The sequence below is a fragment of the Pipra filicauda genome, unplaced genomic scaffold (assembly GCF_003945595.2).
Source record: "Pipra filicauda isolate LSUMZ 115617 unplaced genomic scaffold, ASM394559v2 scaffold587_size370460_pilon, whole genome shotgun sequence".
Taxonomy (NCBI): Eukaryota; Metazoa; Chordata; class Aves; order Passeriformes; family Pipridae; genus Pipra; species Pipra filicauda.
Window position 1 is genome coordinate 11,977 of NW_024104739.1, and position 13,869 is coordinate 25,845.

The window sequence follows — 13,869 nt, forward strand, 5'->3', positions numbered from 1 at the left end:
AGGCTGACGGGCCCGCCCTGCCAGGGGCGGTTCCAGCAGCACGTCGGGAGCCACCCCCTGCCCCCAAAGCTCCCGCCCGCCCTGGAGCCGCCTCAGCTGCCCCTGCAGGGGAGAAATCCAGGCCGGAGCAGAGCAGGGGGCAGGGCCGGGCTGGGAGCTCGATGGACGGGGGCACTGGGAGAGAGGGGAGACACTGGGATGGGCTGGGGGGGCACTGGGAGAGAGGGGGGAACGTTTTTACCCCTTTCCTGGGCACTGGAACACCCTCTGCACCCCCTTTCCTGGCCATGCCGGCTCTCCTTCCCCCCCACGCCATGAACAGGTTCTGGGGCTCCCTCGTGGGTCGCAGCCAATAGAACGGCTGTGCTGGAATGACGTCATTGCCAAATTCAGCTGGGCCCCTCTCCTCGCGCCGGTGAGTCATCCAATAGAAGGTCGATACTTCCGCGGGGGCTGCCGGGAGCGGGGCGGTGGGGGGGGAGGAGGGATCACGATTGACCCCGATTGGTCCCGATCGATCCCGGCCCCAGGGTCTCCCCCGCTGAGAGGTTTTTCACGTGCGGCCCCAACGAGGCCATGGTGGTGTCGGGTGAGTTCGGGGGGTCCGGGGGCTCCTGGTGACCCCTCCAAATCTCCCCCAAGACTCTTGGGAACTGCCCAGATCCCCCCCAAGAGTCCTGGGGACCCTCCGAAAGCCCCCCTCCTGGGGGCCTCCCCTCCGTCTTTCCCCCTTCCCCCCAAATCTCCTGTGCGTCCCCTTAACCCTTGAAAATCTCCTGGGACCACCTCAGACCCCCAAACTCCCTCCTGGGGACCCCCAAACCCTCTTCAGGACTCCTGGGCCCCTCCCGACCCCCTCCTAGAATCTTTTGGGTCTCTCCAAGCCTTTACAGCAGATTCCTCCGTCCATTTCCCCCACCCCCGGACTGCTGAGGGTCAACTCCCCCAAGAAACTACTGGGAACCCCCCAGTGTCCCACCACGAGATTCCTGGGTCCCCCCACCCCCCTGTGGATGCCCCCATCCTTTCCCCCCCTTCGAAAATACTCTTGGGGGTCCCCCAATGTCCCCCCAGCCCCCATCCTGCCGGGGATGGATTTGGGGGGATCTCCTTCCCCTTCCCTCTGGCCTGAAGGTAAATGCCCTCCCTGTCCTTCTTCCTTCGCCCCCAGGCAGAAAAGAGAAGAGAAACAGCCAGTTGGCCCTGGCAGGTGTGGGTGTGTGCAGGCTGTGGTTGAGTGGTTGACAAGGGAGAGGAGGGGCTGGTGTTTGGGCAGAGTCCAGCAGGTGATGTCTTTCATGTCTGGCAAGGCAAGGCAAGGCAAAGAGGAGCTTCTGTGCTGATGCTGTCACTTGTTTTTTGTGTCTGTTGGAACTGGAACAAGGATGTTTGTCTGGGAAAAGTGCTGCCCCTTCCCCAGTCACATGTTCTTTCTATTTTACCAGCAGTCCTTGGTCGGCTCCACGACCATCCAGCTGTCAGTGTTCACGACCTACCCATCAGCCCCTTCTCTTCTGGGCTCCTACACTTGCCAACCCTAAGCTGCTCCTAAGTTCTCTTGCTGTCAGTTCATAAAGACATCTTGTCAAGTGTTACTGATTTAGAAACTAAACCCTGACATCTTTGTCTTTGCCAAAGATGTGTGTGAAAGGGCAGTGCTGGTGCAAAGCAGTGTTGAGCTTCACACTGGGTGATTGGCAGCTTCCTCTGCATCACCCATGCACCCTGAGTTTCTTTGAAAAGTACTTTTCACTCCAAATGTGACACCACATTAGCCTGTAGGATATCCTGTCCCCAAATGGATAACTGTAAATATAATAATAAAAAAGTGACCCCCTCCATTATTCAAGAAAACCTGTACCTCTGTACTAAAAGCATCCAAGGGTCATGTCCCCCAGTTTTCTATCTGACAAGGGTTTGGAGGGGCTGCTTTGTGCAGGGAACCCTTTGGGTGCCCCTTGCAGATGGGTGGGGCTGCACTCTGGGGGTGTGGGGCTTTGGTTCTTTGGTTGCCAGGGGCCACTGTGAGTCACTGAGCCGGGGTGGGGACAATGGGCAGGGCTGGCTGGGACAGGCTGTGGCGCCTGTGACATAAAAGGGAAGTGTCCTCGTGGGGCAGCTCTGCAGGGCCCATCAGGGGATGCTGCCCAGTGCAGCCTGTGCTGTGGGGAGTGCACACACAGGGAGAGGCTGGGCCGGACGAGGGCCGGGGCAGCAAGGCCGCCCCAGGGAGTGGGTTCTGCCCCTGCCTGCAGGGCCCAGCCCCTGGCAGGAGTGCCTTGGGCAGGGCCCGGTGCTGCTGCTGGGGCAGGGGGTGAGGCCTTGCCACCTGCCAGCTGCCTGGACCCCTGTCCTTTCTGCGCCACATCCCCGAGGCTCCCGTCCCCGCTCCCCCAGCGCCAGCTCCCTCCTTCCCAGCCCCAGCCAAGCCCTTCTCTGTGTCCTCCTGCAGGCCATGGCTTTCACAGTATTCCTTTTGGTGCTTGTGCAAAGCATCATCCAGTCCCTGCAGGCGGTCGGGGAGGGGCTGCACAAGACTCACTGATCTTGGAGGTCTTTTCCAAGCTGAAGGACTCTGGGATTCTGTGATCGTGTGCTGGATTCAGCTGGGTCCATGTTAGCAGCATTAGTTTGCTCCCAAAATTTCCTCGCTGTCAGCTCTTGTGGCCTAAGGCTTGAACTCCTTTTGCTCCTTGTGCTGAGCTGCTGATGGGAAACGAGAGGCCTCCGCAAGCAGATTCCTGGTGTTCCCTGTAGAACAGTGAGGGGGAAGGTGTTGTCAAGTGGGAAGAGGAGTACTGTTTGTGTGTGGCCTCCTGTGTGGCCTTGGCACCTTTGAGGGGCTTGAAGGAGAAAAGAGCTTTGTTAAAGTGAGAAGTGAAATAGTGTGTTGGCTGTGGGAATGGGAAGAGGAACGGGGAATGGGAAGGGAAAGAGGAATGGAAAGGCATCTGCTGATGCTGTCATTTGTTTGTTATGTCTGCGTGTAGCACGGAGATTGCCAAAACTGAAACCAGTACACAGTTGAAAGCTGAACAAAACAACATTTATTCCAAAGAAAGTAGCAAACAAAATGAGAAACCGAGAGACAGAAAAGAGAAGGGAAACAAGCCCCCAAGACAACCCCCCATTCACTCAAATATTACTTACCAGTCTTGCTGACCCCAGAATGCTTAGAATTCCCCATAGCAGAAGCTGCATCCTCATTATCCTCATGAGCCAGTTTTAATTAATGTGAGGAAAGCTGGGAGACTGTAGAAACATCAGTTGAACTTCAAAGTCTCCTGGTTTCTGTCTCTCCTCAGACTTAGAATCAGAGTTGTCTGTGGTTTCCCAAGTCTCAGTGCCAGGGTAAGACACTGGTTTATGAAGTTGCCTGACTGTCGCAGTCTGATGAGACTGGACTGTTTGCTAAAGAGGATGAGTTATGAGGTAGACCAAACTCCTCTCTCTCAGCAATTGGAATATCAAAATTAAGGGGCTTTACTCGAGGAAAATGTGGAAAAAACAGAAGAAATAACAACCCTTTATTAAAAGATATATGTATGTTGGCAAAAAACAGTAACAAAAACACAAAAGAACTAGACAGCAATCCTAGAAAAAGAAAGAAAAAAACCCAAACAACAAAAAAGTCTAAATGTGTACTTCTCTGTCCTTTAGCACAGTCCTAATCGTGGCCTGCAGGGGGCGCTGTTGGACCGCCGAAGATGTAGGGCCTGCAGTTCTCTGTCGTGGTCGGCAGGAGGCACTATGGGATCTCTGGCGGTCACCGTGCAGGGAGAGGGGTCTGGGGGGTGGTCTCGGGTCGTGCAGGGAGCCGACAACGGGGTGGGGGACCCTCCCCTCAGCAGTTCACCCCTCAACAGGACTCACTGTTCCCAGGTGACAACGTTCCAAGGCTTTGCCCTCTCCTCCCAGCAAACACAGACCTCTCTGATGAAGAGAAGGAAAAAAAACAACCAGTAGCTCCCGGCAGGTGTCACGAGGCAGTGGCGGTGCAGGGCTGGTGGTCAGGCCTTCTGATTGCCACTGGAGCCTGGGCTCTCAGTAGCTCTTCCTCTAGAGATCCCTGGATACCCCCCTGACTCTGTCCCGGCGACAGAACCCAGCCGTCTGCCCTCTCTCCCCTCCGAACACACACCCACCAAAAAGTCCCAAAAAACAGCAGTTCCTCTCTCCGCAGTCTCTCTAAATCACCCATCAGCAAGGCCAGGGTACATCTTTTGTAAATCTAATGACCCGGCCAGCTCAACCAGGTACATCTTTTGTAAAACTAATGACCTCCCTTCCCCCTTTTTCACTCAAACTCCGTTTTTCCTACAGTGAGAGGAGGGGTGTCCTAGTTAGGACAACTGAGACCAGTTCATCATGGCATGGGTGTAACCCAAAACTGTGTATTCTATAGCCTTCCATGCCATTTCCCAGAAACTGTTGTGAATAGACTATTTGCACCCTCTGCCCATAGAGCCTGACTCCTCAGGCTATAAACTAGGTGTTAAGAGGCCTGTGAGATAGGAGGATGCTCTTGTCCTCACACCCTTTGTGGAACATCCCGCCCTGAAAGAAGCACTGAGCATTTCTGCCTGAACTGGAGGATATATAATCTTGGAGTCTTAGAACATTTTTCAACCACTCTGTGGGATCCAGAGAAAGACTGCAACAACTCTTCCCCCAGCATCTCACTGCAATCACCACTTTGACCAGACTGCAACAGCTCTTCCCCCAGCATCTCACTGCAGTCACCACTTTGACCAGACTGCAACAGCTCTCCCACCAGCAGGTTCTTCCCCTCTCCCTTTACTTTGGACTCAAGCGGGGCCCAAGGAACACCACTTTGTTCATGCCCCAGGGTACTGGGTTATACATTTGGGTTTTGTGGGTTAAGACCAATTGTTTGTTTGATTGATTGTACTTACTGTATTATTTTAGTAAATTGTTATTCTGATTTATAATCTCTCCTTTGAGTTGAGTTCATTTCCCCTGCTGGTTAACTCTTAAACCAGCACAAGGGGGCAGGGGAAAGACAAATTTTCCTGAAGTCCTAACCTATAACATTATCCACCCCTAATTTTTCTTTCCCATGCTACCACACTTTATCAGATTGAGTCTTTGAACTTCAGACCTACATGCATTATTCTAACTATGTACACATCTGCTAATAGATATATACAAAAACAGATACAGGTACAGAGTTACATACAGATGCAAATATACAATTACAGCCAGTTCACCCGAAAATAAGGTCCCCTTGAGGTACACACCAAGTTTCTCCCTCTTCCTGCATCACCCACCAGGTGCAACCAGGTCCTTGGGCAAAAACAATCCCACTAATGGGTTTGCCTTTGCTCGAGGCAGGGTTAATCCAAACCTTTTTCCCCAACATACCCCTCGCGTGAATCACGGGGACCTTATCTCCATCCACGGTGTGAAGGGATTGGGCAGGGCCGGCTCGGCTGATGGAGCCTCTGGTGTTGACTAACCATGTAGCCTCTGCTAGATGCTGATCCCAGTGCTTGTCTGTCCCTCCACTCAACGCCTTCAGGGTAGTATTCAACAGTCCATTATGCCGTTCTACTTTCCCTGCAGCTACTGCATGGTATGGGATGTGGTACACCCACTTGATGCCATGCTCCTCCGCCCAGGTGGCAACTAAGCTGTTCTTGAAATGAGTTCCATTATCTGACTCGATGTGCTCAGGGGTGCCATGTCGCCACAGGACTTGCTTTTCAAGGCCCAGGATGGTATTTCGAGCAGTGACATGGGGCACCGGTTACGTCTCCAGCCATCCAGTGGTGGCTTCCACCATGGTGAGCACATAGCGCTTGCCTTGGTGGGTTCGTGGCAGTGTGATGTAATCAACTTGCCAGGCCTCCCCATATCTATACTTACTCCAACGTCCACTATACCATAGGGGCTTCAGTCTCTTAACCTGTTTAATGGCAGCGCAGGTCTCACAGTCATGGATAACCTGGGAAATAATGTCCTTGGTTAAGTCCACCCCTCGGTCTCGTGCCCATCTATGGGTGGCATCTCTGCCCTGATGGCCTGAGGCATCATGGACCCACCATGCTAGGAACAACTCTCCCTTGTTCTGCCAGTCCAGGTCCACCTGTGACACCTTGACTCATGGAGCTCGGTCTGCCTGTTCATTGCTGCGATGCTCCTCATTGGCTCGGCCTTTGAGCACATGGGCGTCTACGTGAGGGACTCTCACAGTGAGCTTCTCTGTCCAGGTAGCAATGTCTTGCCACGTATCAGCGGCCCAGATGGGTTTTCCCCCGCATTTCCAATTGGCCTTCTTCCATCTGTCCAACCATCCCCACAGAACATTGGCTACCATCCACGAGTCAGTGTAGATGTAAAGCTTTGGCCACTTCTCCCATTCAGCAATGTCCAATGCCAGCTGGACAGCTTTGAGCTTTGCGAATTGACTCGATTCTCCTTCCCCTTCAGTAGCTTCTGAAACTTGTCGGGTGGGTCTCCATACAGTTGCTTTCCATTTACGCTTCATTCCTACAAGGCGGCAGGAACTGTCAGTGAAGAGGGTGTAGCGTGCTTCTTCTTTCGGTAGTTTATTGAATTCTGGGGCTTCCTCAGCCTGTACCACCTGCTCTTCTTCTTCCTCATCTGCTAGACCAAAACTCTCACCTTCCGGCCAATTTGTGATGACTTCTAGGATCCCAGGGCGATTCAGATTTCCAATATGGGCACGCTGCATGAGCAGAGCGATCCACTTACTCCATGTAGCATCAGTGGCATGATGTGTAGTGGGCACCTTTCCCTTAAACATCCAGTTCAGCACTGGTAGTTGAGGTACCAGGAGCAGCTGTTCTGTGCCAATCACCTCTGAGGCAGCTTGTACTCCTTCATAAGCCGCTAGGATCTCCTTCTCTGTTGGGGTGTAGTTGGCTTCAGATCCTCTGTAACTTTGGCTCCAGAACCCAAGTGGGTGGCCTCGGGTCTCGCTAGGCACCTTTTGCCAGAGGCTCCAGGAGAGACCTTTATTCCCAGCTGCAGAATAGAGTACATTTTTCACATCTGTCCCCGTCCTAACTGGCCCAAGGGCTACAGCATGTGCAATCTCTCATTTAATCTGTTTGAATGCTTGTTGCTGTTCTGGGCTCAACTGGAAATCATTCTTTTTTCGGGTTACCAGATAGAGAGGACTTACAATTTGACTGTACTCCGGGATGTGCATCTTCCAGAAACCTATGGCACTCAGAAAAGCTTGCGTTTCCTTCTTGCTGGTCAGTGGGGCCATTGCTGTGATCTTATTGATGACTTCTGTCAGGACCTGATGGCGCCCATCTTGCCATTTCACCCCCAGGAACTGGATCTCTCGGGCAGGCCCCTTAACCTTACTCTTCTTTATGGCAAAACCAGCTCCCAGGAGGATCTGGATGATTTTCTTCCCTTTCTCGGAAACCTCCTCTGCTGTGTCCCCCCATATGATGATGTCATCAATGTACTGCAGGTGTTCTGGAGCCTCACCCTTCTCTGGTGTGGCCTGGATCAGTCCGTGGCAGATGGTGGGACTGTGTTTCCAACCCTGGGGCAGTCAGTTCCAAGTGTACTGCACGCCTCTCCAGGTGAAAGCGAACTGTGGCCTGCACTCCGCTGCTAAGGGAATGGAGAAGAATGCGTTTGCGATGTCAATAGTGGCATACCACTTCGCTGTCTTGGACTCAAGCTCATACTGGAGCTCCAACATGTCTCGAACAGCAGCACTCAGAGGTGGGGTCGCTCCATTCAAGCCACGGTAGTCCACAGTCAGTCTCCATTCTCCGTTAGACTTACGCACAAGCCAGATGGGACTGTTGAAAGGTGAATGGGTCTTGCTGATCACCCCTTGGCTCTCCAGCTCACGGATCATCTTATGGATGAGAACCACAGAGTCTCGGTTCATCCGGTACTGCCGGCGATGCACTATTGTGGTGGCGATTGGCACCTGCTGTTCCTTGACTTTCAGCAACCCCACAGCTGAAGGGCTCTCCAAGAGACCAGGCAACCAGTTCAACTGTTTAGCCGCCTCCATCTCCACAGCAGCTATTCCAAAAGCCCATCTATGTCCTTTGGGGTCCTTGAAGTACCTGTTCTTGAGATAGTCAATGCCCAGGATACATGGGGCATCTGGACCAGTCACAATGGGGTGTTTCTGCCAGTCTTTCCCGGTCAAGCTCACCTCAGCTTCCACCATGGTCAACTCTTGAGACCCTCCAGTCACCCAGAAATGGAAATAGTCTCTGGTCCCACATGTCCTGAGGGCATTAACGTACACTGAGCGCCAGTATCAACAAAAGCCTGATATTTCTGTGGGTCTGACGTGCCAGGCCATCTGATCCACACAGTCCAATAGACACAGTTGTCCCGTGCCTCTACCTGGCTAGAGGCAGGGTCCCTCTAACATTCGTCTTCATCCTGCCAATCACTGTTTTCCTCTTCTGAATGTCGACGGGAGGTGCCCTCTAGCGAGTCAGATCCCTGCCCGCAGGATACTGGTACAGCACTCACTTTCGCAGACTTCCCCTTTTCTTTCTCTTTCAACTCTGTACTCGGGCTGCTAGGGCCCAGGTAGTTTTCCTGTCCCACCGTCTCATGTCTTCTCCATGGTCAGTTAGGAAGTACCACAACTCAGTTCATGAGGTCTGTCTGCTCTCTCTGGCTGGAGGGCGTCTGGTTCTCACTGGGGCCATATGGAAATTGTTTCCTTCAATCCACTCTTTCAACCCTGTAGTTAATTCCTTGAGCTCATTAATCATTGTCTCTACAGAGGAGATGCAGCCTGTAGTTGTCCTTCGATCATACTGTCGTACAACTGAAGTTTATTTTTTACAGACATCACTGGCTCCCGCTTCTCTCCAACCTGCAGTGATGTCAGGTAACCTTTATGTGTGGACGGCCCCATACGTGTGAAGCTCCACCACATCTGTGGTGTACACTTAACCTTGTCAGGATTGTTGGTAGGTTGCCCATCCCCTCCAAACAATACTTCCAGCAATGCCATTTCTCTCAGCCATAGGATTCCTTCTTCTATGGTCTTCCAACTTTTGGTATAATGATCTGCCTGCAAAGAACCTCTGTAAATGAACCTCTCCCTCACACCGTCCAAAAGCCGTGCCCAGAGAGACAGGAACTTCGATTCCCTCACAAACGCCTCCTCAATACCCACATCTTGGGCAATAGATCTCAGGAACCTCGCTTCACCGTCATCAAGGTTTACTGCATCACCTGTAGAGTCCCAAACTCGGATCATCCAGGCCAGAACGGGCTCACTTGGACAACGAGCAACGTCTGTCTGTAAGTTCCGGAGGTTATTATATGATAAAGACTCAGTGATGATTTCTGGCTCTGGAGCAGCCACTTGTGAGGATCCTGCCTCTACATCATCGTCAACTGGGCGAACTGATTTGGCTTTATATTTCTTCCTTTGGATAGGGGCAACCTCCGTTGGCTTGGTCTGCCCCTTAGTTTTGGCCTTATCCTGAGTCACCTTGGTATTAGGCATTTTGTTCTCATCTTTTCCTTTCCCCTGGAAGTGCTGCACCATACCGAGCAACTTCCTGTAGGCAATGGCCAAAGCCCCACATGCAGCTGCCAACTGCTTCTCCATGGATCCATCACGACCTCTCTCCCTCACAGCTTTCATTATTTTTGTAGGGTTCAGGAGTTGTTCAAGGGTGAGCTTCCATGTTATGGGAGCTGAGCAACTTTCTAAGAATTTGCCCATGTCCTCCCATAACCCATGCCACTCGAGGTTTTCCACCCCTGGGGCAGAATCCTGGATGCCTTCTCGGTAATTCTTGGTCTTGGTTTGGTATATCAGGTATACTATAATTGCACAAACTAGAATGAAAAGCCCAACAATTGAAACATCTCTGACATCTAAAGATGATTTAAACTTCTCATAAGTTGGCCTATTGGGGAGGAGGGAGTCATAAGAAGGTTTGGATTTTTAGGTGTAGAGCTTTGACGCACTCTTTAATGGTGGCTGCTTGAAGGCCCACAGTTAAGGTGTAATTTAACTTATCCGCTGGGGGAGAGTGTATTCTTTTTTAAAGGAGCTGTACCTCCTTTAAATAACCCTTAATTCGCTTCATGTGGGTTGAGTGTAGTCCTAGGGGGTGAATTAAGAGGGAACTAAGATTCGTCTCATAGGCAACCAGCTATCACCCAGTTCGATTGGCTTTTCACCTCTACTAGCGAGTCATCCCACTCTTTTGCAACAGAGATGGGTTTGCTCAGTAAATAGCTGCTCATAAGTAGCTCGCTTGGGTTTCGGGGTGGCAAACTTAAATTGGCTTTTTGCTTGGGCAGTTCTTGCTAAATCATGATGCAAAAGGTACAAGGGTTGGTCTTTGCTATTTAGTGCTTGGTTTGTCATTGCTATTTCATATTTCCCTTACGGTACATGATCTCTATCGCGTCTTGAGTTTACCTTTCTATCGCCTATACTAGGTTGAGTGAGAGAATGCTTTGATTTGGTGGGTGACATAATATGGTCCATATGTAATTTGGTAGAAGAGCTAGAGCTAGGCTTCAAGGCGATCTGGTAGAAACAGATATCTTTCAGGTGTAAGCTGAATGCTTTTATTATAGCTACGTCTTGGTAGACTAAGTGCACCTTCCGGTACACTTACCTTGTTACGACTTGCCTCATCTCTAGCTTGGGAGTTTATTATGAATAAAATTAGTTGTAGTTTGTGAGGAGGGTGACGGGCGGTATGTACGTGCTTCAGAGCCAACTTAAAGGGGGCATCATTGTCCTGCTTTACTGCTTTTCTTTAAGAAAGCAAAAACTGAAACAGGGAAAAAGAAAGACAGTGTGACCTGAATTCATTCCTTAAAAAAACTTGCCAAGAAATAGAGCCATCCAGGGTCCACCTGTTAGTTTTATTAGAATATCTCAGAACATGAAGGAGGCAAAACTTGAATAGGATAAAATCAAAACTAGCTGAAGCAAAATAAAAGAGGAAACAAATTAGGAAAAAAAAAGTTATCAGTTTACAAGGTAAAACCAATTGCTTAGTAATGTTAGATTTCAGCAAAATAATCTGTGACCTGTGCATTGTGGTGCAGTTATGCCTATAGATTTTGGCCTGCTGGAGTGGCTGTTCAGGTGCTTTCCTTGGTACCAGTGTATTTAGCCACTTTCAGTAGGACAAGAAAATGATGAGGAGAGTAAAATCTGTTATCTGAGACCTGGGCAATTCTTGGGCAGCAAGAGTTTTCTGTGGTGGCACCTTTTGTCTGGCACGAATCTTCATTTGGAGTAAATTTTTCAAAAGGAGGGACAGGCCATTGAAGTGCAGGGCTGAAAAAAGGGAACAGCAGCTCTTTCCACCAGGAAAAAAAGTCTGGAACCTTTGGCTTGGAGGTGCAGTTGGTGGGGCAGCCTGGGTACTTCTTGGGCAGCAAAGAGCTTTCTGTGGTGACACCTTCTGTCTGGCAGGAATCTTCATTTGGATTCTATTTTTCAAGAGGTGGGACCGGCCATTTCAGCGCAGGGCTGAAAGAAGGGAACAGCAGCTCTTTCCACCAGGAAAAACAGTCTGGAAGCTTTGGATTTGAGGTGCAGTTGTTGGGGCAGCCTAACAACTTCTTGGGCAGCAAGAGTTTTCTGTGGTGGCACCTTTTGTCTGGCTAGAATCTTAATCTGGATTAAATTTTTCAGGATGTGGGACCGGCCATTGTAGCACAGGGCTGAACAAAGGGAACTGCAGCCCTTTCCACCAGGAAAAAAGTCTGGAAGCTTTGGTTTGGAGGTGCAGTTGGTGGGGCAACCTGGGCAATTCTTGGGCAGCAAGACCTTCCTGTGGTGGCACCTTTTGTCTGGCAGGAGTCTTCATTTGGATTCAATTTTTCAGGAGGTGGGACAGGCCATTGCAGCGCAGGGTTGAAAAAAGGGAACAGCAGCTCTTTCCATCAGGAAAAAAAGTCTGGAACCTTGGGCTTCAGGTGTAGTTGTTGGGGCAGCCTAACAACTTCTTGGGCAGCAAGAGTTTTCTGTGGTGGCACCTTTTGTCTGGCTAGAATCTTAATCTGGATTAAATTTTTCAGGATGTGGGACCGGCCATTGTAGCGCAGGGCTGAACAAAGGGAACTGCAGCCCTTTCCACCAGGAAAAAAGTCTGGAAGCTTTGGCTTGGAGGTGCAGTTTGTGGGTCAGCCTGGGCACTTCTTGGGCAGCAAGAGTTTTCTGTGGTGGCACCTTTTCTCTGGCAGTAATCTTAATTTGGAGTAAATTTCTCAGGAGGTGGGACAGGCCATTGCAGCGCAGGGGTGAAAAAAGGGAACAGCAGCTCTTTCCACCAGGAAAAAAAGTCTGGAACCTTGGGCTTCAGGTGTAGTTGTTGGGGTAGCCTGGGAACTTCTTGGGGAGCAAGAGTTTTCTGTGGTGGCACCTTTTGTCGGGAAGTAATCTACATTTGGAGTAAATTTTTTATGGAGGTGGAACAGGCCATTGCATCGCAGGGCTAAAAAAAGGGAACAGGAGCTCTTTCCACCAGTAAAAAATCTGGAAGCTTTGGCTTGGAGGTGCAGTTGTTGGGGCAGCCTGGGCACTTCTTGGGCGACAAAGATCTTCCTGTGGTGGCAACATTTTTCTGGCAGCAACCTTCATTTGGATTTAATTTTTTTAAAAGTGGGACTGGCCATTGCATCGCAGGGCTGAAAAAAGGGAACAGCAGCTCTTTCCCTAAGGAAAAAAAGTCTGGAACCTTTGGCTTCAGGTGTAGTTGTTGGGGCAGCCTGGGCATTTCTTGGGCAGCAAGAGTTTTCTGTGGTGGCACCTTTTGTCTGGCAGGAATCTTCACTTGGATTGAATTTTTTAAAAGGTGGAACAGGCCATTGCATCGCAGGGCTGGAAAAAGGGAACAGCAGCTCTTTCCCTTAGGAAAAAAGTCTGGAAGCTTTGGATTTGAGGTGCAGTTGTTGGGGCAGCCTGGGCACTTCTTGGGCAGCAAGAGTTTTCTGTGGTGGCACCTTTTGTCTGGCACGAATCTTCATTTGTATTGAATTTTTTAAAAGGTGGGACAGGCCGTTGCATCGTAGGGCTGAAAAAAGGGAACAGCAGCTCTTTCTACCAGGAAAAACTGTCTGGAAGCTTTGGATTTGAGGAGCAGTTGGTGGGGCAGCCTGGATAATTCTTGGGCAGGAAGAGCTTTCCATGGCGGCACCTTTTGTCTGGCAGCAATATTCATTTGGAGTAAATTTTTCAGGAGGTGGGACAGGCCATTGCAGCGCAGGGCTGAAAAAAGGGGAACAGCAGCTCTTTCCCTTAGGAAGAAAGTCTGGAACCTTTGGCTTGGAGGTGCCGTTAGTGGGGCAGCCTGGGCACTTCTTGGGCAGCAAAGATCTTTCTGTGGTGGTACCTTTTGTCTGGCAGGAATCTTCATTTGGATTCAATTTTTCAAAAGGTGGGACAGGCCATTGCAGCGCAGGGCTGACAAAAGGGAACAGCAGCTCTTTCCTCCAGGAAAAAAAGTCTGGAAGCTTTGGCTTGGAGGTGCAGTTGGTGTGGCAGCCTGGGTACTTCTTGGGCAGGAAGAGCTTTTCATGGTGGCACGTTTTGTCTGGTAGGAATCTTCATCTGGATTCAACTTTTTTAAAGGTGGGACTGGCCATTGCATCGCAGGGCTGAAAAAAGGGAACAGCAGCTCTTTCCACCAGGAAAAAAAGTCTGGAACCTTTGGCTTCAGGTGTAGTTGTTGGGGCAACCTGGGCACTTCTTGGGGAGCAAGTTTTCTGTGGTGGCACATTTTGTCGTGCTAGAATCTTAATTTGGATTCAATTTTTCAGGAGGTGGTACAAGCCATTGCATCGCAGGGCTTTAAAAAGGGAACAGCAGCTCTTTCCATCAGGAAAAACAGT

General features: G+C 50.5%; 1 long non-coding RNA gene across 1 annotated transcript in view; it reads left to right on the forward strand.

Annotated features, from left to right (window-relative positions):
• Positions 1-235: 235 nt before the first annotated feature.
• Positions 236-13,869, forward strand: part of LOC120324551 — a 53,584-nt gene continuing 39,950 nt past the window's right edge. The window contains exon 1 of the long non-coding RNA XR_005565943.1: positions 236-415. This is a non-coding gene — a long non-coding RNA (uncharacterized LOC120324551). The remainder of the gene's footprint in view (positions 416-13,869) is intronic.